Below are 21,845 nucleotides of genomic sequence, written 5' to 3' on the forward strand. Positions count from 1 at the left end.
AGGGCTACGCCACAGGCGTCTGCGCACTGTCGAGCATGTGTGTTGAATAATGGTGCTGATAGCCACGTATCATTTCAAGCAGATTTGATGCCTTTCGGAGACAATTTTTCATTGAATAGGATTGTAGCTGATTTGTGGCAGCAGGAAATAAGTTGTAGTCAAAAGAATCTTCAATAGATGGTCGCAGGTCAAATCAGTATTGTATGGCTCGTAACGCGTTGCGTGCAGCCCGGCTAGCTCAGTCGGTTGAGCATGAGACTCTTAATCTCAGGGTCGTGGGTTCGAGCCCCACGCTGGGCGGCGCAAAATTTTGTGTCTACGCGGATCCAACATGCGCCCCTCTCGTGAGCCTTGCGTAATGAACGTAACGGGTTACGACAATGCCTAGCTTCGTATGAATATCAGAGGAACGGTATTTGAAGCTGAAAGTGACTCTGAAATGAAATAAATGTGTTGTTTTGGAATTTTAGTTGTACATCGATATAGTGTGAGATGTGTAGGAAAGCAGCAGCTGTGCTAACTAAATGCAAATAATGGTCGCTCATGCGGTGCGTTTCGAGCTGAAGGGCTCCGATTCACTACTCTGTAAGAACAAAGTACCCGAAAAGGGCGCTAGGAGGCGCCTCCTTAGCTCAGTGGCAGAGCGCTGGTCTAGTAAACCAGAGGTCGTGAGTTCGATCCTCACAGGAGGCAAATGAATTTTGTAACAGCCCCTCCCACCGTGGCCCTTTCGAAAAAAGCGGTCAAGGATAAAAAAAATTATGAATGGGTGCGGTATTTAAGAAATGCTCTCGCAAATGAATAGTGTGAATGGTGCTATTAAAGTGGGCACCAGAATCTGCAGCTTTTGGCAGTCTCCGGAGAATGCCGACGTGAAATACTTAGTTCTTGTCATGTATTTTCTACCCCTGATAAAGACCCTCGCGATTGTGGTCGTCGTCGTCGTCGTCGTCGTCGTCGTCGTCGTCGTCGTCGTCGTCGTCGTCGGCGCCGCCGCCGCCGCTTTGGTAATAGCGACAACTCGCCATTGTATCACATAGGGTGAGGTACCTTCTGCAAGCGACTGAGATGGCACTAAGCGATTGAAGCTGATTTGCCACCTCTTGTTTGATCAGCGTCATAAGGGCTTGAATGTAACTTGCGATGGGACACAGCAAGAAGTAGCGTCGTACTTTTAGTACTGAAATTTGAGATGGAGAACTGCGTCAAAGATGGGAAATTCATTCTGCCAAGTGTACAAATGGCGGAAATGAAGTGTGTGTGGAGAAGTATACTGCACCAGTGACCGTGTGGCCTAATGGATAAGGCGTCGGACTTCGGATCCGAGGATTGCAGGTTCGAATCCTGTCACGGTCGAGTTTTTCCTGTTCTGCAAAAGATGCATGCTGTTTTACTGTGTTGTTTGAGTACTCTAAAACTAGTTGGAAGTTGCTGCTGTCCGCTTCCTGGCTGCAAAACCGGCGTCTACCAGAAGCACAAGCAAGACAAGGGTGATCAGTAGCGAAGTTTTCGGCACAGTGCCGTTCAGGAGAGTTTTTGTTGGAACTACTGCATCTGATTCAGGAGCCAAGGGCTACGCCACAGGCGTCTGCGCACTGTCGAGCATGTGTGTTGAATAATGGTGCTGATAGCCACGTATCATTTCAAGCAGATTTGATGCCTTTCGGAGACAATTTTTCATTGAATAGGATTGTAGCTGATTTGTGGCAGCAGGAAATAAGTTGTAGTCAAAAGAATCTTCAATAGATGGTCGCAGGTCAAATCAGTATTGTATGGCTCGTAACGCGTTGCGTGCAGCCCGGCTAGCTCAGTCGGTAGAGCATGAGACTCTTAATCTCAGGGTCGTGGGTTCGAGCCCCACGCTGGGCGGCGCAAAATTTTGTGTCTACGCGGATCCAACATGCGCCCCTCTCGTGAGCCTTGCGTAATGAACGTAACGGGTTACGACGATGCCTAGCTTCGTATGAATATCAGAGGAACGGTATTTGAAGCTGAAAGTGACTCTGAAATGAAATAAATGTGTTGTTTTGGAATTTTAGTTGTACATCGATATAGTGTGAGATGTGTAGGAAAGCAGCAGCTGTGCTAACTAAATGCAAATAATGGTCGCTCATGCGGTGCGTTTCGAGCTGAAGGGCTCCGATTCACTACTCTGTAAGAACAAAGTACCCGAAAAGGGCGCTAGGAGGCGCCTCCTTAGCTCAGTGGCAGAGCGCTGGTCTAGTAAACCAGAGGTCGTGAGTTCGATCCTCACAGGAGGCAAATGAATTTTGTAACAGCCCCTCCCACCGTGGCCCTTTCGAAAAAAGCGGTCAAGGATAAAAAAAATTATGAATGGGTGCGGTATTTAAGAAATGCTCTCGCAAATGAATAGTGTGAATGGTGCTATTAAAGTGGGCACCAGAATCTGCAGCTTTTGGCAGTCTCCGGAGAATGCCGACGTGAAATACTTAGTTCTTGTGATGTATTTTCTACCCCTGATAAAGACCCTCGCGAATGTCGTCGTCGTCGTCGGCGCCGGCGCCGCCGCTTTGGTAATAGCGACAACTCGCCATTGTATCACATAGGGTGAGGTACCTTCTGCAAGCGACTGAGATGGCACTAAGCGATTGAAGCTGATTTGCCACCTCTTGTTTGATCAGCGTCATAAGGGCTTGAATGTAACTTGCGATGGGACACAGCAAGAAGTAGCGTCGTACTTTTAGTACTGAAATTTGAGATGGAGAACTGCGTCAAAGATGGGAAATTCATTCTGCCAAGTGTACAAATGGCGGAAATGAAGTGTGTGTGGAGAAGTATACTGCACCAGTGACCGTGTGGCCTAATGGATAAGGCGTCGGACTTCGGATCCGAGGATTGCAGGTTCGAATCCTGTCACGGTCGAGTTTTTCCTGTTCTGCAAAAGATGCATGCTGTTTTACTGTGTTGTTTGAGTACTCTAAAACTAGTTGGAAGTTGCTGCTGTCCGCTTCCTGGCTGCAAAACCGGCGTCTACCAGAAGCACAAGCAAGACAAGGGTGATCAGTAGCGAAGTTTTCGGCACAGTGCCGTTCAGGAGAGTTTTTGTTGGAACTACTGCATCTGATTCAGGAGCCAAGGGCTACGCCACAGGCGTCTGCGCACTGTCGAGCATGTGTGTTGAATAATGGTGCTGATAGCCACGTATCATTTCAAGCAGATTTGATGCCTTTCGGAGACAATTTTTCATTGAATAGGATTGTAGCTGATTTGTGGCAGCAGGAAATAAGTTGTAGTCAAAAGAATCTTCAATAGATGGTCGCAGGTCAAATCAGTATTGTATGGCTCGTAACGCGTTGCGTGCAGCCCGGCTAGCTCAGTCGGTAGAGCATGAGACTCTTAATCTCAGGGTCGTGGGTTCGAGCCCCACGCTGGGCGGCGCAAAATTTTGTGTCTACGCGGATCCAACATGCGCCCCTCTCGTGAGCCTTGCGTAATGAACGTAACGGGTTACGACGATGCCTAGCTTCGTATGAATATCAGAGGAACGGTATTTGAAGCTGAAAGTGACTCTGAAATGAAATAAATGTGTTGTTTTGGAATTTTAGTTGTACATCGATATAGTGTGAGATGTGTAGGAAAGCAGCAGCTGTGCTAACTAAATGCAAATAATGGTCGCTCATGCGGTGCGTTTCGAGCTGAAGGGCTCCGATTCACTACTCTGTAAGAACAAAGTACCCGAAAAGGGCGCTAGGAGGCGCCTCCTTAGCTCAGTGGCAGAGCGCTGGTCTAGTAAACCAGAGGTCGTGAGTTCGATCCTCACAGGAGGCAAATGAATTTTGTAACAGCCCCTCCCACCGTGGCCCTTTCGAAAAAAGCGGTCAAGGATAAAAAAAATTATGAATGGGTGCGGTATTTAAGAAATGCTCTCGCAAATGAATAGTGTGAATGGTGCTATTAAAGTGGGCACCAGAATCTGCAGCTTTTGGCAGTCTCCGGAGAATGCCGACGTGAAATACTTAGTTCTTGTGATGTATTTTCTACCCCTGATAAAGACCCTCGCGAATGTCGTCGTCGTCGTCGGCGCCGGCGCCGCCGCCGCCGCTTTGGTAATAGCGACAACTCGCCATTGTATCACATAGGGTGAGGTACCTTCTGCAAGCGACTGAGATGGCACTAAGCGATTGAAGCTGATTTGCCACCTCTTGTTTGATCAGCGTCATAAGGGCTTGAATGTAACTTGCGATGGGACACAGCAAGAAGTAGCGTCGTACTTTTAGTACTGAAATTTGAGATGGAGAACTGCGTCAAAGATGGGAAATTCATTCTGCCAAGTGTACAAATGGCGGAAATGAAGTGTGTGTGGAGAAGTATACTGCACCAGTGACCGTGTGGCCTAATGGATAAGGCGTCGGACTTCGGATCCGAGGATTGCAGGTTCGAATCCTGTCACGGTCGAGTTTTTCCTGTTCTGCAAAAGATGCATGCTGTTTTACTGTGTTGTTTGAGTACTCTAAAACTAGTTGGAAGTTGCTGCTGTCCGCTTCCTGGCTGCAAAACCGGCGTCTACCAGAAGCACAAGCAAGACAAGGGTGATCTGTAGCGAAGTTTTCGGCACAGTGCCGTTCAGGAGAGTTTTTGTTGGAACTACTGCATCTGATTCAGGAGCCAAGGGCTACGCCACAGGCGTCTGCGCACTGTCGAGCATGTGTGTTGAATAATGGTGCTGATAGCCACGTATCATTTCAAGCAGATTTGATGCCTTTCGGAGACAATTTTTCATTGAATAGGATTGTAGCTGATTTGTGGCAGCAGGAAATAGGTTGTAGTCAAAAGAATCTTCAATAGATGGTCGCAGGTCAAATCAGTATTGTATGGCTCGTAACGCGTTGCGTGCAGCCCGGCTAGCTCAGTCGGTAGAGCATGAGATTCTTAATCTCAGGGTCGTGGGTTCGAGCCCCACGCTGGGCGGCGCAAAATTTTGTGTCTACGCGGATCCAACATGCGCCCCTCTCGTGAGCCTTGCGTAATGAACGTAACGGGTTACGACGATGCCTAGCTTCGTATGAATATCAGAGGAACGGTATTTGAAGCTGAAAGTGACTCTGAAATGAAATAAATGTGTTGTTTTGGAATTTTAGTTGTACATCGATATAGTGTGAGATGTGTAGGAAAGCAGCAGCTGTGCTAACTAAATGCAAATAATGGTCGCTCATGCGGTGCGTTTCGAGCTGAAGGGCTCCGATTCACTACTCTGTAAGAACAAAGTACCCGAAAAGGGCGCTAGGAGGCGCCTCCTTAGCTCAGTGGCAGAGCGCTGGTCTAGTAAACCAGAGGTCGTGAGTTCGATCCTCACAGGAGGCAAATGAATTTTGTAACAGCCCCTCCCACCGTGGCCCTTTCGAAAAAAGCGGTCAAGGATAAAAAAAATTATGAATGGGTGCGGTATTTAAGAAATGCTCTCGCAAATGAATAGTGTGAATGGTGCTATTAAAGTGGGCACCAGAATCTGCAGCTTTTGGCAGTCTCCGGAGAATGCCGACGTGAAATACTTAGTTCTTGTGATGTATTTTCTACCCCTGATAAAGACCCTCGCGAATGTCGTCGTCGTCGTCGGCGCCGGCGCCGCCGCTTTGGTAATAGCGACAACTCGCCATTGTATCACATAGGGTGAGGTACCTTCTGCAAGCGACTGAGATGGCACTAAGCGATTGAAGCTGATTTGCCACCTCTTGTTTGATCAGCGTCATAAGGGCTTGAATGTAACTTGCGATGGGACACAGCAAGAAGTAGCGTCGTACTTTTAGTACTGAAATTTGAGATGGAGAACTGCGTCAAAGATGGGAAATTCATTCTGCCAAGTGTACAAATGGCGAAAATGAAGTGTGTGTGGAGAAGTATACTGCACCAGTGACCGTGTGGCCTAATGGATAAGGCGTCGGACTTCGGATCCGAATATTGCAGGTTCGAATCCTGTCACGGTCGAGTTTTTCCTGTTCTGCAAAAGATGCATGCTGTTTTACTGTGTTGTTTGAGTACTCTAAAACTAGTTGGAAGTTGCTGCTGTCCGCTTCCTGGCTGCAAAACCGGCGTCTACCAGAAGCACAAGCAAGACAAGGGTGATCTGTAGCGAAGTTTTCGGCACAGTGCCGTTCAGGAGAGTTTTTGTTGGAACTACTGCATCTGATTCAGGAGCCAAGGGCTACGCCACAGGCGTCTGCGCACTGTCGAGCATGTGTGTTGAATAATGGTGCTGATAGCCACGTATCATTTCAAGCAGATTTGATGCCTTTCGGAGACAATTTTTCATTGAATAGGATTGTAGCTGATTTGTGGCAGCAGGAAATAAGTTGTAGTCAAAAGAATCTTCAATAGATGGTCGCAGGTCAAATCAGTATTGTATGGCTCGTAACGCGTTGCGTGCAGCCCGGCTAGCTCAGTCGGTAGAGCATGAGATTCTTAATCTCAAGGTCGTGGGTTCGAGCCCCACTCTGGGCGGCGCAAAATTTTGTGTCTACGCGGATCCAACATGCGCCCCTCTCGTGAGCCTTGCGTAATGAACGTAACGGGTTACGACGATGCCTAGCTTCGTATGAATATCAGAGGAACGGTATTTGAAGCTGAAAGTGACTCTGAAATGAAATAAATGTGTTGTTTTGGAATTTTAGTTGTACATCGATATAGTGTGAGATGTGTAGGAAAGCAGCAGCTGTGCTAACTAAATGCAAATAATGGTCGCTCATGCGGTGCGTTTCGAGCTGAAGGGCTCCGATTCACTACTCTGTAAGAACAAAGTACCCGAAAAGGGCGCTAGGAGGCGCCTCCTTAGCTCAGTGGCAGAGCGCTGGTCTAGTAAACCAGAGGTCGTGAGTTCGATCCTCACAGGAGGCAAATGAATTTTGTAACAGCCCCTCCCACCGTGGCCCTTTCGAAAAAAGCGGTCAAGGATAAAAAAAATTATGAATGGGTGCGGTATTTAAGAAATGCTCTCGCAAATGAATAGTGTGAATGGTGCTATTAAAGTGGGCACCAGAATCTGCAGCTTTTGGCAGTCTCCGGAGAATGCCGACGTGAAATACTTAGTTCTTGTGATGTATTTTCTACCCCTGATAAAGACCCTCGCGAATGTCGTCGTCGTCGTCGGCGCCGGCGCCGCCGCCGCCGCTTTGGTAATAGCGACAACTCGCCATTGTATCACATAGGGTGAGGTACCTTCTGCAAGCGACTGAGATGGCACTAAGCGATTGAAGCTGATTTGCCACCTCTTGTTTGATCAGCGTCATAAGGGCTTGAATGTAACTTGCGATGGGACACAGCAAGAAGTAGCGTCGTACTTTTAGTACTGAAATTTGAGATGGAGAACTGCGTCAAAGATGGGAAATTCATTCTGCCAAGTGTACAAATGGCGAAAATGAAGTGTGTGTGGAGAAGTATACTGCACCAGTGACCGTGTGGCCTAATGGATAAGGCGTCGGACTTCGGATCCGAATATTGCAGGTTCGAATCCTGTCACGGTCGAGATTTTCCTGTTCTGCAAAAGATGCATGCTGTTTTACTGTGTTGTTTGAGTACTCTAAAACTAGTTGGAAGTTGCTGCTGTCCGCTTCCTGGCTGCAAAACCGGCGTCTACCAGAAGCACAAGCAAGACAAGGGTGATCTGTAGCGAAGTTTTCGGCACAGTGCCGTTCAGGAGAGTTTTTGTTGGAACTACTGCATCTGATTCAGGAGCCAAGGGCTACGCCACAGGCGTCTGCGCACTGTCGAGCATGTGTGTTGAATAATGGTGCTGATAGCCACGTATCATTTCAAGCAGATTTGATGCCTTTCGGAGACAATTTTTCATTGAATAGGATTGTAGCTGATTTGTGGCAGCAGGAAATAAGTTGTAGTCAAAAGAATCTTCAATAGATGGTCGCAGGTCAAATCAGTATTGTATGGCTCGTAACGCGTTGCGTGCAGCCCGGCTAGCTCAGTCGGTTGAGCATGAGACTCTTAATCTCAGGGTCGTGGGTTCGAGCCCCACGCTGGGCGGCGCAAAATTTTGTGTCTACGCGGATCCAACATGCGCCCCTCTCGTGAGCCTTGCGTAATGAACGTAACGGGTTACGACAATGCCTAGCTTCGTATGAATATCAGAGGAACGGTATTTGAAGCTGAAAGTGACTCTGAAATGAAATAAATGTGTTGTTTTGGAATTTTAGTTGTACATCGATATAGTGTGAGATGTGTAGGAAAGCAGCAGCTGTGCTAACTAAATGCAAATAATGGTCGCTCATGCGGTGCGTTTCGAGCTGAAGGGCTCCGATTCACTACTCTGTAAGAACAAAGTACCCGAAAAGGGCGCTAGGAGGCGCCTCCTTAGCTCAGTGGCAGAGCGCTGGTCTAGTAAACCAGAGGTCGTGAGTTCGATCCTCACAGGAGGCAAATGAATTTTGTAACAGCCCCTCCCACCGTGGCCCTTTCGAAAAAAGCGGTCAAGGATAAAAAAAATTATGAATGGGTGCGGTATTTAAGAAATGCTCTCGCAAATGAATAGTGTGAATGGTGCTATTAAAGTGGGCACCAGAATCTGCAGCTTTTGGCAGTCTCCGGAGAATGCCGACGTGAAATACTTAGTTCTTGTCATGTATTTTCTACCCCTGATAAAGACCCTCGCGATTGTGGTCGTCGTCGTCGTCGTCGTCGTCGTCGTCGTCGTCGTCGGCGCCGCCGCCGCCGCTTTGGTAATAGCGACAACTCGCCATTGTATCACATAGGGTGAGGTACCTTCTGCAAGCGACTGAGATGGCACTAAGCGATTGAAGCTGATTTGCCACCTCTTGTTTGATCAGCGTCATAAGGGCTTGAATGTAACTTGCGATGGGACACAGCAAGAAGTAGCGTCGTACTTTTAGTACTGAAATTTGAGATGGAGAACTGCGTCAAAGATGGGAAATTCATTCTGCCAAGTGTACAAATGGCGGAAATGAAGTGTGTGTGGAGAAGTATACTGCACCAGTGACCGTGTGGCCTAATGGATAAGGCGTCGGACTTCGGATCCGAGGATTGCAGGTTCGAATCCTGTCACGGTCGAGTTTTTCCTGTTCTGCAAAAGATGCATGCTGTTTTACTGTGTTGTTTGAGTACTCTAAAACTAGTTGGAAGTTGCTGCTGTCCGCTTCCTGGCTGCAAAACCGGCGTCTACCAGAAGCACAAGCAAGACAAGGGTGATCAGTAGCGAAGTTTTCGGCACAGTGCCGTTCAGGAGAGTTTTTGTTGGAACTACTGCATCTGATTCAGGAGCCAAGGGCTACGCCACAGGCGTCTGCGCACTGTCGAGCATGTGTGTTGAATAATGGTGCTGATAGCCACGTATCATTTCAAGCAGATTTGATGCCTTTCGGAGACAATTTTTCATTGAATAGGATTGTAGCTGATTTGTGGCAGCAGGAAATAAGTTGTAGTCAAAAGAATCTTCAATAGATGGTCGCAGGTCAAATCAGTATTGTATGGCTCGTAACGCGTTGCGTGCAGCCCGGCTAGCTCAGTCGGTAGAGCATGAGACTCTTAATCTCAGGGTCGTGGGTTCGAGCCCCACGCTGGGCGGCGCAAAATTTTGTGTCTACGCGGATCCAACATGCGCCCCTCTCGTGAGCCTTGCGTAATGAACGTAACGGGTTACGACGATGCCTAGCTTCGTATGAATATCAGAGGAACGGTATTTGAAGCTGAAAGTGACTCTGAAATGAAATAAATGTGTTGTTTTGGAATTTTAGTTGTACATCGATATAGTGTGAGATGTGTAGGAAAGCAGCAGCTGTGCTAACTAAATGCAAATAATGGTCGCTCATGCGGTGCGTTTCGAGCTGAAGGGCTCCGATTCACTACTCTGTAAGAACAAAGTACCCGAAAAGGGCGCTAGGAGGCGCCTCCTTAGCTCAGTGGCAGAGCGCTGGTCTAGTAAACCAGAGGTCGTGAGTTCGATCCTCACAGGAGGCAAATGAATTTTGTAACAGCCCCTCCCACCGTGGCCCTTTCGAAAAAAGCGGTCAAGGATAAAAAAAATTATGAATGGGTGCGGTATTTAAGAAATGCTCTCGCAAATGAATAGTGTGAATGGTGCTATTAAAGTGGGCACCAGAATCTGCAGCTTTTGGCAGTCTCCGGAGAATGCCGACGTGAAATACTTAGTTCTTGTCATGTATTTTCTACCCCTGATAAAGACCCTCGCGATTGTGGTCGTCGTCGTCGTCGTCGTCGTCGGCGCCGCCGCCGCCGCTTTGGTAATAGCGACAACTCGCCATTGTATCACATAGGGTGAGGTACCTTCTGCAAGCGACTGAGATGGCACTAAGCGATTGAAGCTGATTTGCCACCTCTTGTTTGATCAGCGTCATAAGGGCTTGAATGTAACTTGCGATGGGACACAGCAAGAAGTAGCGTCGTACTTTTAGTACTGAAATTTGAGATGGAGAACTGCGTCAAAGATGGGAAATTCATTCTGCCAAGTGTACAAATGGCGGAAATGAAGTGTGTGTGGAGAAGTATACTGCACCAGTGACCGTGTGGCCTAATGGATAAGGCGTCGGACTTCGGATCCGAATATTGCAGGTTCGAATCCTGTCACGGTCGAGTTTTTCCTGTTCTGCAAAAGATGCATGCTGTTTTACTGTGTTGTTTGAGTACTCTAAAACTAGTTGGAAGTTGCTGCTGTCCGCTTCCTGGCTGCAAAACCGGCGTCTACCAGAAGCACAAGCAAGACAAGGGTGATCTGTAGCGAAGTTTTCGGCACAGTGCCGTTCAGGAGAGTTTTTGTTGGAACTACTGCATCTGATTCAGGAGCCAAGGGCTACGCCACAGGCGTCTGCGCACTGTCGAGCATGTGTGTTGAATAATGGTGCTGATAGCCACGTATCATTTCAAGCAGATTTGATGCCTTTCGGAGACAATTTTTCATTGAATAGGATTGTAGCTGATTTGTGGCAGCAGGAAATAAGTTGTAGTCAAAAGAATCTTCAATAGATGGTCGCAGGTCAAATCAGTATTGTATGGCTCGTAACGCGTTGCGTGCAGCCCGGCTAGCTCAGTCGGTTGAGCATGAGACTCTTAATCTCAGGGTCGTGGGTTCGAGCCCCACGCTGGGCGGCGCAAAATTTTGTGTCTACGCGGATCCAACATGCGCCCCTCTCGTGAGCCTTGCGTAATGAACGTAACGGGTTACGACGATGCCTAGCTTCGTATGAATATCAGAGGAACGGTATTTGAAGCTGAAAGTGACTCTGAAATGAAATAAATGTGTTGTTTTGGAATTTTAGTTGTACATCGATATAGTGTGAGATGTGTAGGAAAGCAGCAGCTGTGCTAACTAAATGCAAATAATGGTCGCTCATGCGGTGCGTTTCGAGCTGAAGGGCTCCGATTCACTACTCTGTAAGAACAAAGTACCCGAAAAGGGCGCTAGGAGGCGCCTCCTTAGCTCAGTGGCAGAGCGCTGGTCTAGTAAACCAGAGGTCGTGAGTTCGATCCTCACAGGAGGCAAATGAATTTTGTAACAGCCCCTCCCACCGTGGCCCTTTCGAAAAAAGCGGTCAAGGATAAAAAAAATTATGAATGGGTGCGGTATTTAAGAAATGCTCTCGCAAATGAATAGTGTGAATGGTGCTATTAAAGTGGGCACCAGAATCTGCAGCTTTTGGCAGTCTCCGGAGAATGCCGACGTGAAATACTTAGTTCTTGTCATGTATTTTCTACCCCTGATAAAGACCCTCGCGATTGTGGTCGTCGTCGTCGTCGTCGTCGTCGTCGTCGGCGCCGGCGCCGCCGCTTTGGTAATAGCGACAACTCGCCATTGTATCACATAGGGTGAGGTACCTTCTGCAAGCGACTGAGATGGCACTAAGCGATTGAAGCTGATTTGCCACCTCTTGTTTGATCAGCGTCATAAGGGCTTGAATGTAACTTGCGATGGGACACAGCAAGAAGTAGCGTCGTACTTTTAGTACTGAAATTTGAGATGGAGAACTGCGTCAAAGATGGGAAATTCATTCTGCCAAGTGTACAAATGGCGGAAATGAAGTGTGTGTGGAGAAGTATACTGCACCAGTGACCGTGTGGCCTAATGGATAAGGCGTCGGACTTCGGATCCGAATATTGCAGGTTCGAATCCTGTCACGGTCGAGTTTTTCCTGTTCTGCAAAAGATGCATGCTGTTTTACTGTGTTGTTTGAGTACTCTAAAACTAGTTGGAAGTTGCTGCTGTCCGCTTCCTGGCTGCAAAACCGGCGTCTACCAGAAGCACAAGCAAGACAAGGGTGATCTGTAGCGAAGTTTTCGGCACAGTGCCGTTCAGGAGAGTTTTTGTTGGAACTACTGCATCTGATTCAGGAGCCAAGGGCTACGCCACAGGCGGATCCAACATGCGCCCCTCTCGTGAGCCTTGCGTAATGAACGTAACGGGTTACGACGATGCCTAGCTTCGTATGAATATCAGAGGAACGGTATTTGAAGCTGAAAGTGACTCTGAAATGAAATAAATGTGTTGTTTTGGAATTTTAGTTGTACATCGATATAGTGTGAGATGTGTAGGAAAGCAGCAGCTGTGCTAACTAAATGCAAATAATGGTCGCTCATGCGGTGCGTTTCGAGCTGAAGGGCTCCGATTCACTACTCTGTAAGAACAAAGTACCCGAAAAGGGCGCTAGGAGGCGCCTCCTTAGCTCAGTGGCAGAGCGCTGGTCTAGTAAACCAGAGGTCGTGAGTTCGATCCTCACAGGAGGCAAATGAATTTTGTAACAGCCCCTCCCACCGTGGCCCTTTCGAAAAAAGCGGTCAAGGATAAAAAAAATTATGAATGGGTGCGGTATTTAAGAAATGCTCTCGCAAATGAATAGTGTGAATGGTGCTATTAAAGTGGGCACCAGAATCTGCAGCTTTTGGCAGTCTCCGGAGAATGCCGACGTGAAATACTTAGTTCTTGTCATGTATTTTCTACCCCTGATAAAGACCCTCGCGATTGTGGTCGTCGTCGTCGTCGTCGTCGTCGTCGTCGTCGGCGCCGCCGCCGCCGCTTTGGTAATAGCGACAACTCGCCATTGTATCACATAGGGTGAGGTACCTTCTGCAAGCGACTGAGATGGCACTAAGCGATTGAAGCTGATTTGCCACCTCTTGTTTGATCAGCGTCATAAGGGCTTGAATGTAACTTGCGATGGGACACAGCAAGAAGTAGCGTCGTACTTTTAGTACTGAAATTTGAGATGGAGAACTGCGTCAAAGATGGGAAATTCATTCTGCCAAGTGTACAAATGGCGGAAATGAAGTGTGTGTGGAGAAGTATACTGCACCAGTGACCGTGTGGCCTAATGGATAAGGCGTCGGACTTCGGATCCGAGGATTGCAGGTTCGAATCCTGTCACGGTCGAGTTTTTCCTGTTCTGCAAAAGATGCATGCTGTTTTACTGTGTTGTTTGAGTACTCTAAAACTAGTTGGAAGTTGCTGCTGTCCGCTTCCTGGCTGCAAAACCGGCGTCTACCAGAAGCACAAGCAAGACAAGGGTGATCAGTAGCGAAGTTTTCGGCACAGTGCCGTTCAGGAGAGTTTTTGTTGGAACTACTGCATCTGATTCAGGAGCCAAGGGCTACGCCACAGGCGTCTGCGCACTGTCGAGCATGTGTGTTGAATAATGGTGCTGATAGCCACGTATCATTTCAAGCAGATTTGATGCCTTTCGGAGACAATTTTTCATTGAATAGGATTGTAGCTGATTTGTGGCAGCAGGAAATAAGTTGTAGTCAAAAGAATCTTCAATAGATGGTCGCAGGTCAAATCAGTATTGTATGGCTCGTAACGCGTTGCGTGCAGCCCGGCTAGCTCAGTCGGTAGAGCATGAGACTCTTAATCTCAGGGTCGTGGGTTCGAGCCCCACGCTGGGCGGCGCAAAATTTTGTGTCTACGCGGATCCAACATGCGCCCCTCTCGTGAGCCTTGCGTAATGAACGTAACGGGTTACGACGATGCCTAGCTTCGTATGAATATCAGAGGAACGGTATTTGAAGCTGAAAGTGACTCTGAAATGAAATAAATGTGTTGTTTTGGAATTTTAGTTGTACATCGATATAGTGTGAGATGTGTAGGAAAGCAGCAGCTGTGCTAACTAAATGCAAATAATGGTCGCTCATGCGGTGCGTTTCGAGCTGAAGGGCTCCGATTCACTACTCTGTAAGAACAAAGTACCCGAAAAGGGCGCTAGGAGGCGCCTCCTTAGCTCAGTGGCAGAGCGCTGGTCTAGTAAACCAGAGGTCGTGAGTTCGATCCTCACAGGAGGCAAATGAATTTTGTAACAGCCCCTCCCACCGTGGCCCTTTCGAAAAAAGCGGTCAAGGATAAAAAAAATTATGAATGGGTGCGGTATTTAAGAAATGCTCTCGCAAATGAATAGTGTGAATGGTGCTATTAAAGTGGGCACCAGAATCTGCAGCTTTTGGCAGTCTCCGGAGAATGCCGACGTGAAATACTTAGTTCTTGTCATGTATTTTCTACCCCTGATAAAGACCCTCGCGATTGTGGTCGTCGTCGTCGTCGTCGTCGTCGGCGCCGCCGCCGCCGCTTTGGTAATAGCGACAACTCGCCATTGTATCACATAGGGTGAGGTACCTTCTGCAAGCGACTGAGATGGCACTAAGCGATTGAAGCTGATTTGCCACCTCTTGTTTGATCAGCGTCATAAGGGCTTGAATGTAACTTGCGATGGGACACAGCAAGAAGTAGCGTCGTACTTTTAGTACTGAAATTTGAGATGGAGAACTGCGTCAAAGATGGGAAATTCATTCTGCCAAGTGTACAAATGGCGAAAATGAAGTGTGTGTGGAGAAGTATACTGCACCAGTGACCGTGTGGCCTAATGGATAAGGCGTCGGACTTCGGATCCGAAGATTGCAGGTTCGAATCCTGTCACGGTCGAGTTTTTCCTGTTCTGCAAAAGATGCATGCTGTTTTACTGTGTTGTTTGAGTACTCTAAAACTAGTTGGAAGTTGCTGCTGTCCGCTTCCTGGCTGCAAAACCGGCGTCTACCAGAAGCACAAGCAAGACAAGGGTGATCTGTAGCGAAGTTTTCGGCACAGTGCCGTTCAGGAGAGTTTTTGTTGGAACTACTGCATCTGATTCAGGAGCCAAGGGCTACGCCACAGGCGTCTGCGCACTGTCGAGCATGTGTGTTGAATAATGGTGCTGATAGCCACGTATCATTTCAAGCAGATTTGATGCCTTTCGGAGACAATTTTTCATTGAATAGGATTGTAGCTGATTTGTGGCAGCAGGAAATAAGTTGTAGTCAAAAGAATCTTCAATAGATGGTCGCAGGTCAAATCAGTATTGTATGGCTCGTAACGCGTTGCGTGCAGCCCGGCTAGCTCAGTCGGTTGAGCATGAAACTCTTAATCTCAGGGTCGTGGGTTCGAGCCCCACGCTGGGCGGCGCAAAATTTTGTGTCTACGCGGATCCAACATGCGCCCCTCTCGTGAGCCTTGCGTAATGAACGTAACGGGTTACGACGATGCCTAGCTTCGTATGAATATCAGAGGAACGGTATTTGAAGCTGAAAGTGACTCTGAAATGAAATAAATGTGTTGTTTTGGAATTTTAGTTGTACATCGATATAGTGTGAGATGTGTAGGAAAGCAGCAGCTGTGCTAACTAAATGCAAATAATGGTCGCTCATGCGGTGCGTTTCGAGCTGAAGGGCTCCGATTCACTACTCTGTAAGAACAAAGTACCCGAAAAGGGCGCTAGGAGGCGCCTCCTTAGCTCAGTGGCAGAGCGCTGGTCTAGTAAACCAGAGGTCGTGAGTTCGATCCTCACAGGAGGCAAATGAATTTTGTAACAGCCCCTCCCACCGTGGCCCTTTCGAAAAAAGCGGTCAAGGATAAAAAAAATTATGAATGGGTGCGGTATTTAAGAAATGCTCTCGCAAATGAATAGTATGAATGGTGCTATTAAAGTGGGCACCAGAATCTGCAGCTTTTGGCAGTCTCCGGAGAATGCCGACGTGAAATACTTAGATCTTGTCATGTATTTTCTACCCCTGATAAAGACCCTCGCGATTGTGGTCGTCGTCGTCGTCGTCGTCGTCGTCGTCGTCGTCGTCGTCGGCGCCGCCGCCGCCGCTTTGGTAATAGCGACAACTCGCCATTGTATCACATAGGGTGAGGTACCTTCTGCAAGCGACTGAGATGGCACTAAGCGATTGAAGCTGATTTGCCACCTCTTGTTTGATCAGCGTCATAAGGGCTTGAATGTAACTTGCGATGGGACACAGCAAGAAGTAGCGTCGTACTTTTAGTACTGAAATTTGAGATGGAGAACTGCGTCAAAGATGGGAAATTCATTCTGCCAAGTGTACAAATGGCGGAAATGAAGTGTGTGTGGAGAAGTATACTGCACCAGTGACCGTGTGGCCTAATGGATAAGGCGTCGGACTTCGGATCCGAATATTGCAGGTTCGAATCCTGTCACGGTCGAGTTTTTCCTGTTCTGCAAAAGATGCATGCTGTTTTACTGTGTTGTTTGAGTACTCTAAAACTAGTTGGAAGTTGCTGCTGTCCGCTTCCTGGCTGCAAAACCGGCGTCTACCAGAAGCACAAGCAAGACAAGGGTGATCTGTAGCGAAGTTTTCGGCACAGTGCCGTTCAGGAGAGTTTTTGTTGGAACTACTGCATCTGATTCAGGAGCCAAGGGCTACGCCACAGGCGTCTGCGCACTGTCGAGCATGTGTGTTGAATAATGGTGCTGATAGCCACGTATCATTTCAAGCAGATTTGATGCCTTTCGGAGACAATTTTTCATTGAATAGGATTGTAGCTGATTTGTGGCAGCAGGAAATAAGTTGTAGTCAAAAGAATCTTCAATAGATGGTCGCAGGTCAAATCAGTATTGTATGGCTCGTAACTCGTTGCGTGCAGCCCGGCTAGCTCAGTCGGTTGAGCATGAGACTCTTAATCTCAGGGTCGTGGGTTCGAGCCCCACGCTGGGCGGCGCAAAATTTTGTGTCTACGCGGATCCAACATGCGCCCCTCTCGTGAGCCTTGCGTAATGAACGTAACGGGTTACGACGATGCCTAGCTTCGTATGAATATCAGAGGAACGGTATTTGAAGCTGAAAGTGACTCTGAAATGAAATAAATGTGTTGTTTTGGAATTTTAGTTGTACATCGATATAGTGTGAGATGTGTAGGAAAGCAGCAGCTGTGCTAACTAAATGCAAATAATGGTCGCTCATGCGGTGCGTTTCGAGCTGAAGGGCTCCGATTCACTACTCTGTAAGAACAAAGTACCCGAAAAGGGCGCTAGGAGGCGCCTCCTTAGCTCAGTGGCAGAGCGCTGGTCTAGTAAACCAGAGGTCGTGAGTTCGATCCTCACAGGAGGCAAATGAATTTTGTAACAGCCCCTCCCACCGTGGCCCTTTCGAAAAAAGCGGTCAAGGATTAAAAAAATTATGAATGGGTGCGGTATTTAAGAAATGCTCTCGCAAATGAATAGTGTGAATGGTGCTATTAAAGTGGGCACCAGAATCTGCAGCTTTTGGCAGTCTCCGGAGAATGCCGACGTGAAATACTTAGTTCTTGTCATGTATTTTCTACCCCTGATAAAGACCCTCGCGATTGTGGTCGTCGTCGTCGTCGTCGTCGTCGTCGTCGTCGTCGTCGTCGTCGTCGGCGCCGCCGCCGCCGCTTTGGTAATAGCGACAACTCGCCATTGTATCACATAGGGTGAGGTACCTTCTGCAAGCGACTGAGATGGCACTAAGCGATTGAAGCTGATTTGCCACCTCTTGTTTGATCAGCGTCATAAGGGCTTGAATGTAACTTGCGATGGGACACAGCAAGAAGTAGCGTCGTACTTTTAGTACTGAAATTTGAGATGGAGAACTGCGTCAAAGATGGGAAATTCATTCTGCCAAGTGTACAAATGGCGGAAATGAAGTGTGTGTGGAGAAGTATACTGCACCAGTGACCGTGTGGCCTAATGGATAAGGCGTCGGACTTCGGATCCGAGGATTGCAGGTTCGAATCCTGTCACGGTCGAGTTTTTCCTGTTCTGCAAAAGATGCATGCTGTTTTACTGTGTTGTTTGAGTACTCTAAAACTAGTTGGAAGTTGCTGCTGTCCGCTTCCTGGCTGCAAAACCGGCGTCTACCAGAAGCACAAGCAAGACAAGGGTGATCAGTAGCGAAGTTTTCGGCACAGTGCCGTTCAGGAGAGTTTTTGTTGGAACTACTGCATCTGATTCAGGAGCCAAGGGCTACGCCACAGGCGTCTGCGCACTGTCGAGCATGTGTGTTGAATAATGGTGCTGATAGCCACGTATCATTTCAAGCAGATTTGATGCCTTTCGGAGACAATTTTTCATTGAATAGGATTGTAGCTGATTTGTGGCAGCAGGAAATAAGTTGTAGTCAAAAGAATCTTCAATAGATGGTCGCAGGTCAAATCAGTATTGTATGGCTCGTAACGCGTTGCGTGCAGCCCGGCTAGCTCAGTCGGTAGAGCATGAGACTCTTAATCTCAGGGTCGTGGGTTCGAGCCCCACGCTGGGCGGCGCAAAATTTTGTGTCTACGCGGATCCAACATGCGCCCCTCTCGTGAGCCTTGCGTAATGAACGTAACGGGTTACGACGATGCCTAGCTTCGTATGAATATCAGAGGAACGGTATTTGAAGCTGAAAGTGACTCTGAAATGAAATAAATGTGTTGTTTTGGAATTTTAGTTGTACATCGATATAGTGTGAGATGTGTAGGAAAGCAGCAGCTGTGCTAACTAAATGCAAATAATGGTCGCTCATGCGGTGCGTTTCGAGCTGAAGGGCTCCGATTCACTACTCTGTAAGAACAAAGTACCCGAAAAGGGCGCTAGGAGGCGCCTCCTTAGCTCAGTGGCAGAGCGCTGGTCTAGTAAACCAGAGGTCGTGAGTTCGATCCTCACAGGAGGCAAATGAATTTTGTAACAGCCCCTCCCACCGTGGCCCTTTCGAAAAAAGCGGTCAAGGATAAAAAAAATTATGAATGGGTGCGGTATTTAAGAAATGCTCTCGCAAATGAATAGTGTGAATGGTGCTATTAAAGTGGGCACCAGAATCTGCAGCTTTTGGCAGTCTCCGGAGAATGCCGACGTGAAATACTTAGTTCTTGTCATGTATTTTCTACCCCTGATAAAGACCCTCGCGATTGTGGTCGTCGTCGTCGTCGTCGTCGTCGGCGCCGCCGCCGCCGCTTTGGTAATAGCGACAACTCGCCATTGTATCACATAGGGTGAGGTACCTTCTGCAAGCGACTGAGATGGCACTAAGCGATTGAAGCTGATTTGCCACCTCTTGTTTGATCAGCGTCATAAGGGCTTGAATGTAACTTGCGATGGGACACAGCAAGAAGTAGCGTCGTACTTTTAGTACTGAAATTTGAGATGGAGAACTGCGTCAAAGATGGGAAATTCATTCTGCCAAGTGTACAAATGGCGAAAATGAAGTGTGTGTGGAGAAGTATACTGCACCAGTGACCGTGTGGCCTAATGGATAAGGCGTCGGACTTCGGATCCGAAGATTGCAGGTTCGAATCCTGTCACGGTCGAGTTTTTCCTGTTCTGCAAAAGATGCATGCTGTTTTACTGTGTTGTTTGAGTACTCTAAAACTAGTTGGAAGTTGCTGCTGTCCGCTTCCTGGCTGCAAAACCGGCGTCTACCAGAAGCACAAGCAAGACAAGGGTGATCTGTAGCGAAGTTTTCGGCACAGTGCCGTTCAGGAGAGTTTTTGTTGGAACTACTGCATCTGATTCAGGAGCCAAGGGCTACGCCACAGGCGTCTGCGCACTGTCGAGCATGTGTGTTGAATAATGGTGCTGATAGCCACGTATCATTTCAAGCAGATTTGATGCCTTTCGGAGACAATTTTTCATTGAATAGGATTGTAGCTGATTTGTGGCAGCAGGAAATAAGTTGTAGTCAAAAGAATCTTCAATAGATGGTCGCAGGTCAAATCAGTATTGTATGGCTCGTAACGCGTTGCGTGCAGCCCGGCTAGCTCAGTCGGTTGAGCATGAAACTCTTAATCTCAGGGTCGTGGGTTCGAGCCCCACGCTGGGCGGCGCAAAATTTTGTGTCTACGCGGATCCAACATGCGCCCCTCTCGTGAGCCTTGCGTAATGAACGTAACGGGTTACGACGATGCCTAGCTTCGTATGAATATCAGAGGAACGGTATTTGAAGCTGAAAGTGACTCTGAAATGAAATAAATGTGTTGTTTTGGAATTTTAGTTGTACATCGATATAGTGTGAGATGTGTAGGAAAGCAGCAGCTGTGCTAACTAAATGCAAATAATGGTCGCTCATGCGGTGCGTTTCGAGCTGAAGGGCTCCGATTCACTACTCTGTAAGAACAAAGTACCCGAAAAGGGCGCTAGGAGGCGCCTCCTTAGCTCAGTGGCAGAGCGCTGGTCTAGTAAACCAGAGGTCGTGAGTTCGATCCTCACAGGAGGCAAATGAATTTTGTAACAGCCCCTCCCACCGTGGCCCTTTCGAAAAAAGCGGTCAAGGATAAAAAAAATTATGAATGGGTGCGGTATTTAAGAAATGCTCTCGCAAATGAATAGTATGAATGGTGCTATTAAAGTGGGCACCAGAATCTGCAGCTTTTGGCAGTCTCCGGAGAATGCCGACGTGAAATACTTAGATCTTGTCATGTATTTTCTACCCCTGATAAAGACCCTCGCGATTGTGGTCGTCGTCGTCGTCGTCGTCGTCGTCGTCGTCGTCGGCGCCGCCGCCGCCGCTTTGGTAATAGCGACAACTCGCCATTGTATCACATAGGGTGAGGTACCTTCTGCAAGCGACTGAGATGGCACTAAGCGATTGAAGCTGATTTGCCACCTCTTGTTTGATCAGCGTCATAAGGGCTTGAATGTAACTTGCGATGGGACACAGCAAGAAGTAGCGTCGTACTTTTAGTACTGAAATTTGAGATGGAGAACTGCGTCAAAGATGGGAAATTCATTCTGCCAAGTGTACAAATGGCGGAAATGAAGTGTGTGTGGAGAAGTATACTGCACCAGTGACCGTGTGGCCTAATGGATAAGGCGTCGGACTTCGGATCCGAATATTGCAGGTTCGAATCCTGTCACGGTCGAGTTTTTCCTGTTCTGCAAAAGATGCATGCTGTTTTACTGTGTTGTTTGAGTACTCTAAAACTAGTTGGAAGTTGCTGCTGTCCGCTTCCTGGCTGCAAAACCGGCGTCTACCAGAAGCACAAGCAAGACAAGGGTGATCTGTAGCGAAGTTTTCGGCACAGTGCCGTTCAGGAGAGTTTTTGTTGGAACTACTGCATCTGATTCAGGAGCCAAGGGCTACGCCACAGGCGTCTGCGCACTGTCGAGCATGTGTGTTGAATAATGGTGCTGATAGCCACGTATCATTTCAAGCAGATTTGATGCCTTTCGGAGACAATTTTTCATTGAATAGGATTGTAGCTGATTTGTGGCAGCAGGAAATAAGTTGTAGTCAAAAGAATCTTCAATAGATGGTCGCAGGTCAAATCAGTATTGTATGGCTCGTAACTCGTTGCGTGCAGCCCGGCTAGCTCAGTCGGTTGAGCATGAGACTCTTAATCTCAGGGTCGTGGGTTCGAGCCCCACGCTGGGCGGCGCAAAATTTTGTGTCTACGCGGATCCAACATGCGCCCCTCTCGTGAGCCTTGCGTAATGAACGTAACGGGTTACGACGATGCCTAGCTTCGTATGAATATCAGAGGAACGGTATTTGAAGCTGAAAGTGACTCTGAAATGAAATAAATGTGTTGTTTTGGAATTTTAGTTGTACATCGATATAGTGTGAGATGTGTAGGAAAGCAGCAGCTGTGCTAACTAAAT

The 21,845-nt window shown here is 47.7% G+C and overlaps 42 non-coding genes across 42 annotated transcripts; all 42 read left to right on the plus strand.

The window, feature by feature from the left end:
* The first annotated feature begins 227 nt into the window (after positions 1 to 227).
* Positions 228 to 300, plus strand: Trnak-cuu (transfer RNA lysine (anticodon CUU)). The gene has a single exon. It is a non-coding gene; the product is annotated as a tRNA-Lys (tRNA).
* A 321-nt stretch (positions 301 to 621) lies between these two features.
* Trnat-agu (transfer RNA threonine (anticodon AGU)) lies at positions 622 to 693 on the plus strand. The gene has a single exon. It is a non-coding gene; the product is annotated as a tRNA-Thr (tRNA).
* Positions 694 to 1,283: 590 nt separating this feature from the next.
* Positions 1,284 to 1,356, plus strand: Trnar-ucg (transfer RNA arginine (anticodon UCG)). The gene has a single exon. It is a non-coding gene; the product is annotated as a tRNA-Arg (tRNA).
* Positions 1,357 to 1,796: 440 nt separating this feature from the next.
* On the plus strand, positions 1,797 to 1,869 carry Trnak-cuu (transfer RNA lysine (anticodon CUU)). Its single transcript has one exon. It is a non-coding gene; the product is annotated as a tRNA-Lys (tRNA).
* Positions 1,870 to 2,190: 321 nt separating this feature from the next.
* Positions 2,191 to 2,262, plus strand: Trnat-agu (transfer RNA threonine (anticodon AGU)). Its single transcript has one exon. It is a non-coding gene; the product is annotated as a tRNA-Thr (tRNA).
* Positions 2,263 to 2,810: 548 nt separating this feature from the next.
* Positions 2,811 to 2,883, plus strand: Trnar-ucg (transfer RNA arginine (anticodon UCG)). Its single transcript has one exon. It is a non-coding gene; the product is annotated as a tRNA-Arg (tRNA).
* Positions 2,884 to 3,323: 440 nt separating this feature from the next.
* On the plus strand, positions 3,324 to 3,396 carry Trnak-cuu (transfer RNA lysine (anticodon CUU)). Its single transcript has one exon. It is a non-coding gene; the product is annotated as a tRNA-Lys (tRNA).
* A 321-nt stretch (positions 3,397 to 3,717) lies between these two features.
* Trnat-agu (transfer RNA threonine (anticodon AGU)) lies at positions 3,718 to 3,789 on the plus strand. The gene has a single exon. It is a non-coding gene; the product is annotated as a tRNA-Thr (tRNA).
* A 554-nt stretch (positions 3,790 to 4,343) lies between these two features.
* On the plus strand, positions 4,344 to 4,416 carry Trnar-ucg (transfer RNA arginine (anticodon UCG)). The gene has a single exon. It is a non-coding gene; the product is annotated as a tRNA-Arg (tRNA).
* A 440-nt stretch (positions 4,417 to 4,856) lies between these two features.
* Positions 4,857 to 4,929, plus strand: Trnak-cuu (transfer RNA lysine (anticodon CUU)). Its single transcript has one exon. It is a non-coding gene; the product is annotated as a tRNA-Lys (tRNA).
* Positions 4,930 to 5,250: 321 nt separating this feature from the next.
* Trnat-agu (transfer RNA threonine (anticodon AGU)) lies at positions 5,251 to 5,322 on the plus strand. The gene has a single exon. It is a non-coding gene; the product is annotated as a tRNA-Thr (tRNA).
* Positions 5,323 to 5,870: 548 nt separating this feature from the next.
* On the plus strand, positions 5,871 to 5,943 carry Trnar-ucg (transfer RNA arginine (anticodon UCG)). The gene has a single exon. It is a non-coding gene; the product is annotated as a tRNA-Arg (tRNA).
* Positions 5,944 to 6,383: 440 nt separating this feature from the next.
* Trnak-cuu (transfer RNA lysine (anticodon CUU)) lies at positions 6,384 to 6,456 on the plus strand. The gene has a single exon. It is a non-coding gene; the product is annotated as a tRNA-Lys (tRNA).
* A 321-nt stretch (positions 6,457 to 6,777) lies between these two features.
* On the plus strand, positions 6,778 to 6,849 carry Trnat-agu (transfer RNA threonine (anticodon AGU)). Its single transcript has one exon. It is a non-coding gene; the product is annotated as a tRNA-Thr (tRNA).
* A 554-nt stretch (positions 6,850 to 7,403) lies between these two features.
* On the plus strand, positions 7,404 to 7,476 carry Trnar-ucg (transfer RNA arginine (anticodon UCG)). Its single transcript has one exon. It is a non-coding gene; the product is annotated as a tRNA-Arg (tRNA).
* Positions 7,477 to 7,916: 440 nt separating this feature from the next.
* Positions 7,917 to 7,989, plus strand: Trnak-cuu (transfer RNA lysine (anticodon CUU)). The gene has a single exon. It is a non-coding gene; the product is annotated as a tRNA-Lys (tRNA).
* Positions 7,990 to 8,310: 321 nt separating this feature from the next.
* Positions 8,311 to 8,382, plus strand: Trnat-agu (transfer RNA threonine (anticodon AGU)). Its single transcript has one exon. It is a non-coding gene; the product is annotated as a tRNA-Thr (tRNA).
* Positions 8,383 to 8,957: 575 nt separating this feature from the next.
* Trnar-ucg (transfer RNA arginine (anticodon UCG)) lies at positions 8,958 to 9,030 on the plus strand. The gene has a single exon. It is a non-coding gene; the product is annotated as a tRNA-Arg (tRNA).
* Positions 9,031 to 9,470: 440 nt separating this feature from the next.
* On the plus strand, positions 9,471 to 9,543 carry Trnak-cuu (transfer RNA lysine (anticodon CUU)). Its single transcript has one exon. It is a non-coding gene; the product is annotated as a tRNA-Lys (tRNA).
* Positions 9,544 to 9,864: 321 nt separating this feature from the next.
* Trnat-agu (transfer RNA threonine (anticodon AGU)) lies at positions 9,865 to 9,936 on the plus strand. The gene has a single exon. It is a non-coding gene; the product is annotated as a tRNA-Thr (tRNA).
* A 560-nt stretch (positions 9,937 to 10,496) lies between these two features.
* Trnar-ucg (transfer RNA arginine (anticodon UCG)) lies at positions 10,497 to 10,569 on the plus strand. The gene has a single exon. It is a non-coding gene; the product is annotated as a tRNA-Arg (tRNA).
* Positions 10,570 to 11,009: 440 nt separating this feature from the next.
* On the plus strand, positions 11,010 to 11,082 carry Trnak-cuu (transfer RNA lysine (anticodon CUU)). The gene has a single exon. It is a non-coding gene; the product is annotated as a tRNA-Lys (tRNA).
* A 321-nt stretch (positions 11,083 to 11,403) lies between these two features.
* Trnat-agu (transfer RNA threonine (anticodon AGU)) lies at positions 11,404 to 11,475 on the plus strand. The gene has a single exon. It is a non-coding gene; the product is annotated as a tRNA-Thr (tRNA).
* A 566-nt stretch (positions 11,476 to 12,041) lies between these two features.
* Trnar-ucg (transfer RNA arginine (anticodon UCG)) lies at positions 12,042 to 12,114 on the plus strand. The gene has a single exon. It is a non-coding gene; the product is annotated as a tRNA-Arg (tRNA).
* A 529-nt stretch (positions 12,115 to 12,643) lies between these two features.
* Positions 12,644 to 12,715, plus strand: Trnat-agu (transfer RNA threonine (anticodon AGU)). Its single transcript has one exon. It is a non-coding gene; the product is annotated as a tRNA-Thr (tRNA).
* A 569-nt stretch (positions 12,716 to 13,284) lies between these two features.
* Positions 13,285 to 13,357, plus strand: Trnar-ucg (transfer RNA arginine (anticodon UCG)). Its single transcript has one exon. It is a non-coding gene; the product is annotated as a tRNA-Arg (tRNA).
* A 440-nt stretch (positions 13,358 to 13,797) lies between these two features.
* Trnak-cuu (transfer RNA lysine (anticodon CUU)) lies at positions 13,798 to 13,870 on the plus strand. The gene has a single exon. It is a non-coding gene; the product is annotated as a tRNA-Lys (tRNA).
* Positions 13,871 to 14,191: 321 nt separating this feature from the next.
* Positions 14,192 to 14,263, plus strand: Trnat-agu (transfer RNA threonine (anticodon AGU)). The gene has a single exon. It is a non-coding gene; the product is annotated as a tRNA-Thr (tRNA).
* A 560-nt stretch (positions 14,264 to 14,823) lies between these two features.
* On the plus strand, positions 14,824 to 14,896 carry Trnar-ucg (transfer RNA arginine (anticodon UCG)). Its single transcript has one exon. It is a non-coding gene; the product is annotated as a tRNA-Arg (tRNA).
* A 440-nt stretch (positions 14,897 to 15,336) lies between these two features.
* Trnak-cuu (transfer RNA lysine (anticodon CUU)) lies at positions 15,337 to 15,409 on the plus strand. Its single transcript has one exon. It is a non-coding gene; the product is annotated as a tRNA-Lys (tRNA).
* Positions 15,410 to 15,730: 321 nt separating this feature from the next.
* Positions 15,731 to 15,802, plus strand: Trnat-agu (transfer RNA threonine (anticodon AGU)). The gene has a single exon. It is a non-coding gene; the product is annotated as a tRNA-Thr (tRNA).
* A 578-nt stretch (positions 15,803 to 16,380) lies between these two features.
* Positions 16,381 to 16,453, plus strand: Trnar-ucg (transfer RNA arginine (anticodon UCG)). The gene has a single exon. It is a non-coding gene; the product is annotated as a tRNA-Arg (tRNA).
* A 440-nt stretch (positions 16,454 to 16,893) lies between these two features.
* On the plus strand, positions 16,894 to 16,966 carry Trnak-cuu (transfer RNA lysine (anticodon CUU)). Its single transcript has one exon. It is a non-coding gene; the product is annotated as a tRNA-Lys (tRNA).
* Positions 16,967 to 17,287: 321 nt separating this feature from the next.
* Trnat-agu (transfer RNA threonine (anticodon AGU)) lies at positions 17,288 to 17,359 on the plus strand. Its single transcript has one exon. It is a non-coding gene; the product is annotated as a tRNA-Thr (tRNA).
* A 584-nt stretch (positions 17,360 to 17,943) lies between these two features.
* Positions 17,944 to 18,016, plus strand: Trnar-ucg (transfer RNA arginine (anticodon UCG)). Its single transcript has one exon. It is a non-coding gene; the product is annotated as a tRNA-Arg (tRNA).
* A 440-nt stretch (positions 18,017 to 18,456) lies between these two features.
* On the plus strand, positions 18,457 to 18,529 carry Trnak-cuu (transfer RNA lysine (anticodon CUU)). The gene has a single exon. It is a non-coding gene; the product is annotated as a tRNA-Lys (tRNA).
* Positions 18,530 to 18,850: 321 nt separating this feature from the next.
* On the plus strand, positions 18,851 to 18,922 carry Trnat-agu (transfer RNA threonine (anticodon AGU)). Its single transcript has one exon. It is a non-coding gene; the product is annotated as a tRNA-Thr (tRNA).
* Positions 18,923 to 19,482: 560 nt separating this feature from the next.
* On the plus strand, positions 19,483 to 19,555 carry Trnar-ucg (transfer RNA arginine (anticodon UCG)). Its single transcript has one exon. It is a non-coding gene; the product is annotated as a tRNA-Arg (tRNA).
* Positions 19,556 to 19,995: 440 nt separating this feature from the next.
* On the plus strand, positions 19,996 to 20,068 carry Trnak-cuu (transfer RNA lysine (anticodon CUU)). The gene has a single exon. It is a non-coding gene; the product is annotated as a tRNA-Lys (tRNA).
* A 321-nt stretch (positions 20,069 to 20,389) lies between these two features.
* Trnat-agu (transfer RNA threonine (anticodon AGU)) lies at positions 20,390 to 20,461 on the plus strand. Its single transcript has one exon. It is a non-coding gene; the product is annotated as a tRNA-Thr (tRNA).
* A 572-nt stretch (positions 20,462 to 21,033) lies between these two features.
* On the plus strand, positions 21,034 to 21,106 carry Trnar-ucg (transfer RNA arginine (anticodon UCG)). The gene has a single exon. It is a non-coding gene; the product is annotated as a tRNA-Arg (tRNA).
* Positions 21,107 to 21,546: 440 nt separating this feature from the next.
* Positions 21,547 to 21,619, plus strand: Trnak-cuu (transfer RNA lysine (anticodon CUU)). The gene has a single exon. It is a non-coding gene; the product is annotated as a tRNA-Lys (tRNA).
* The last annotated feature ends 226 nt before the right edge of the window (positions 21,620 to 21,845 follow it).

This window comes from Schistocerca cancellata, unplaced genomic scaffold (genome assembly GCF_023864275.1).
Source record: "Schistocerca cancellata isolate TAMUIC-IGC-003103 unplaced genomic scaffold, iqSchCanc2.1 HiC_scaffold_316, whole genome shotgun sequence".
Lineage (NCBI taxonomy): Eukaryota > Metazoa > Arthropoda > Insecta > Orthoptera > Acrididae > Schistocerca > Schistocerca cancellata.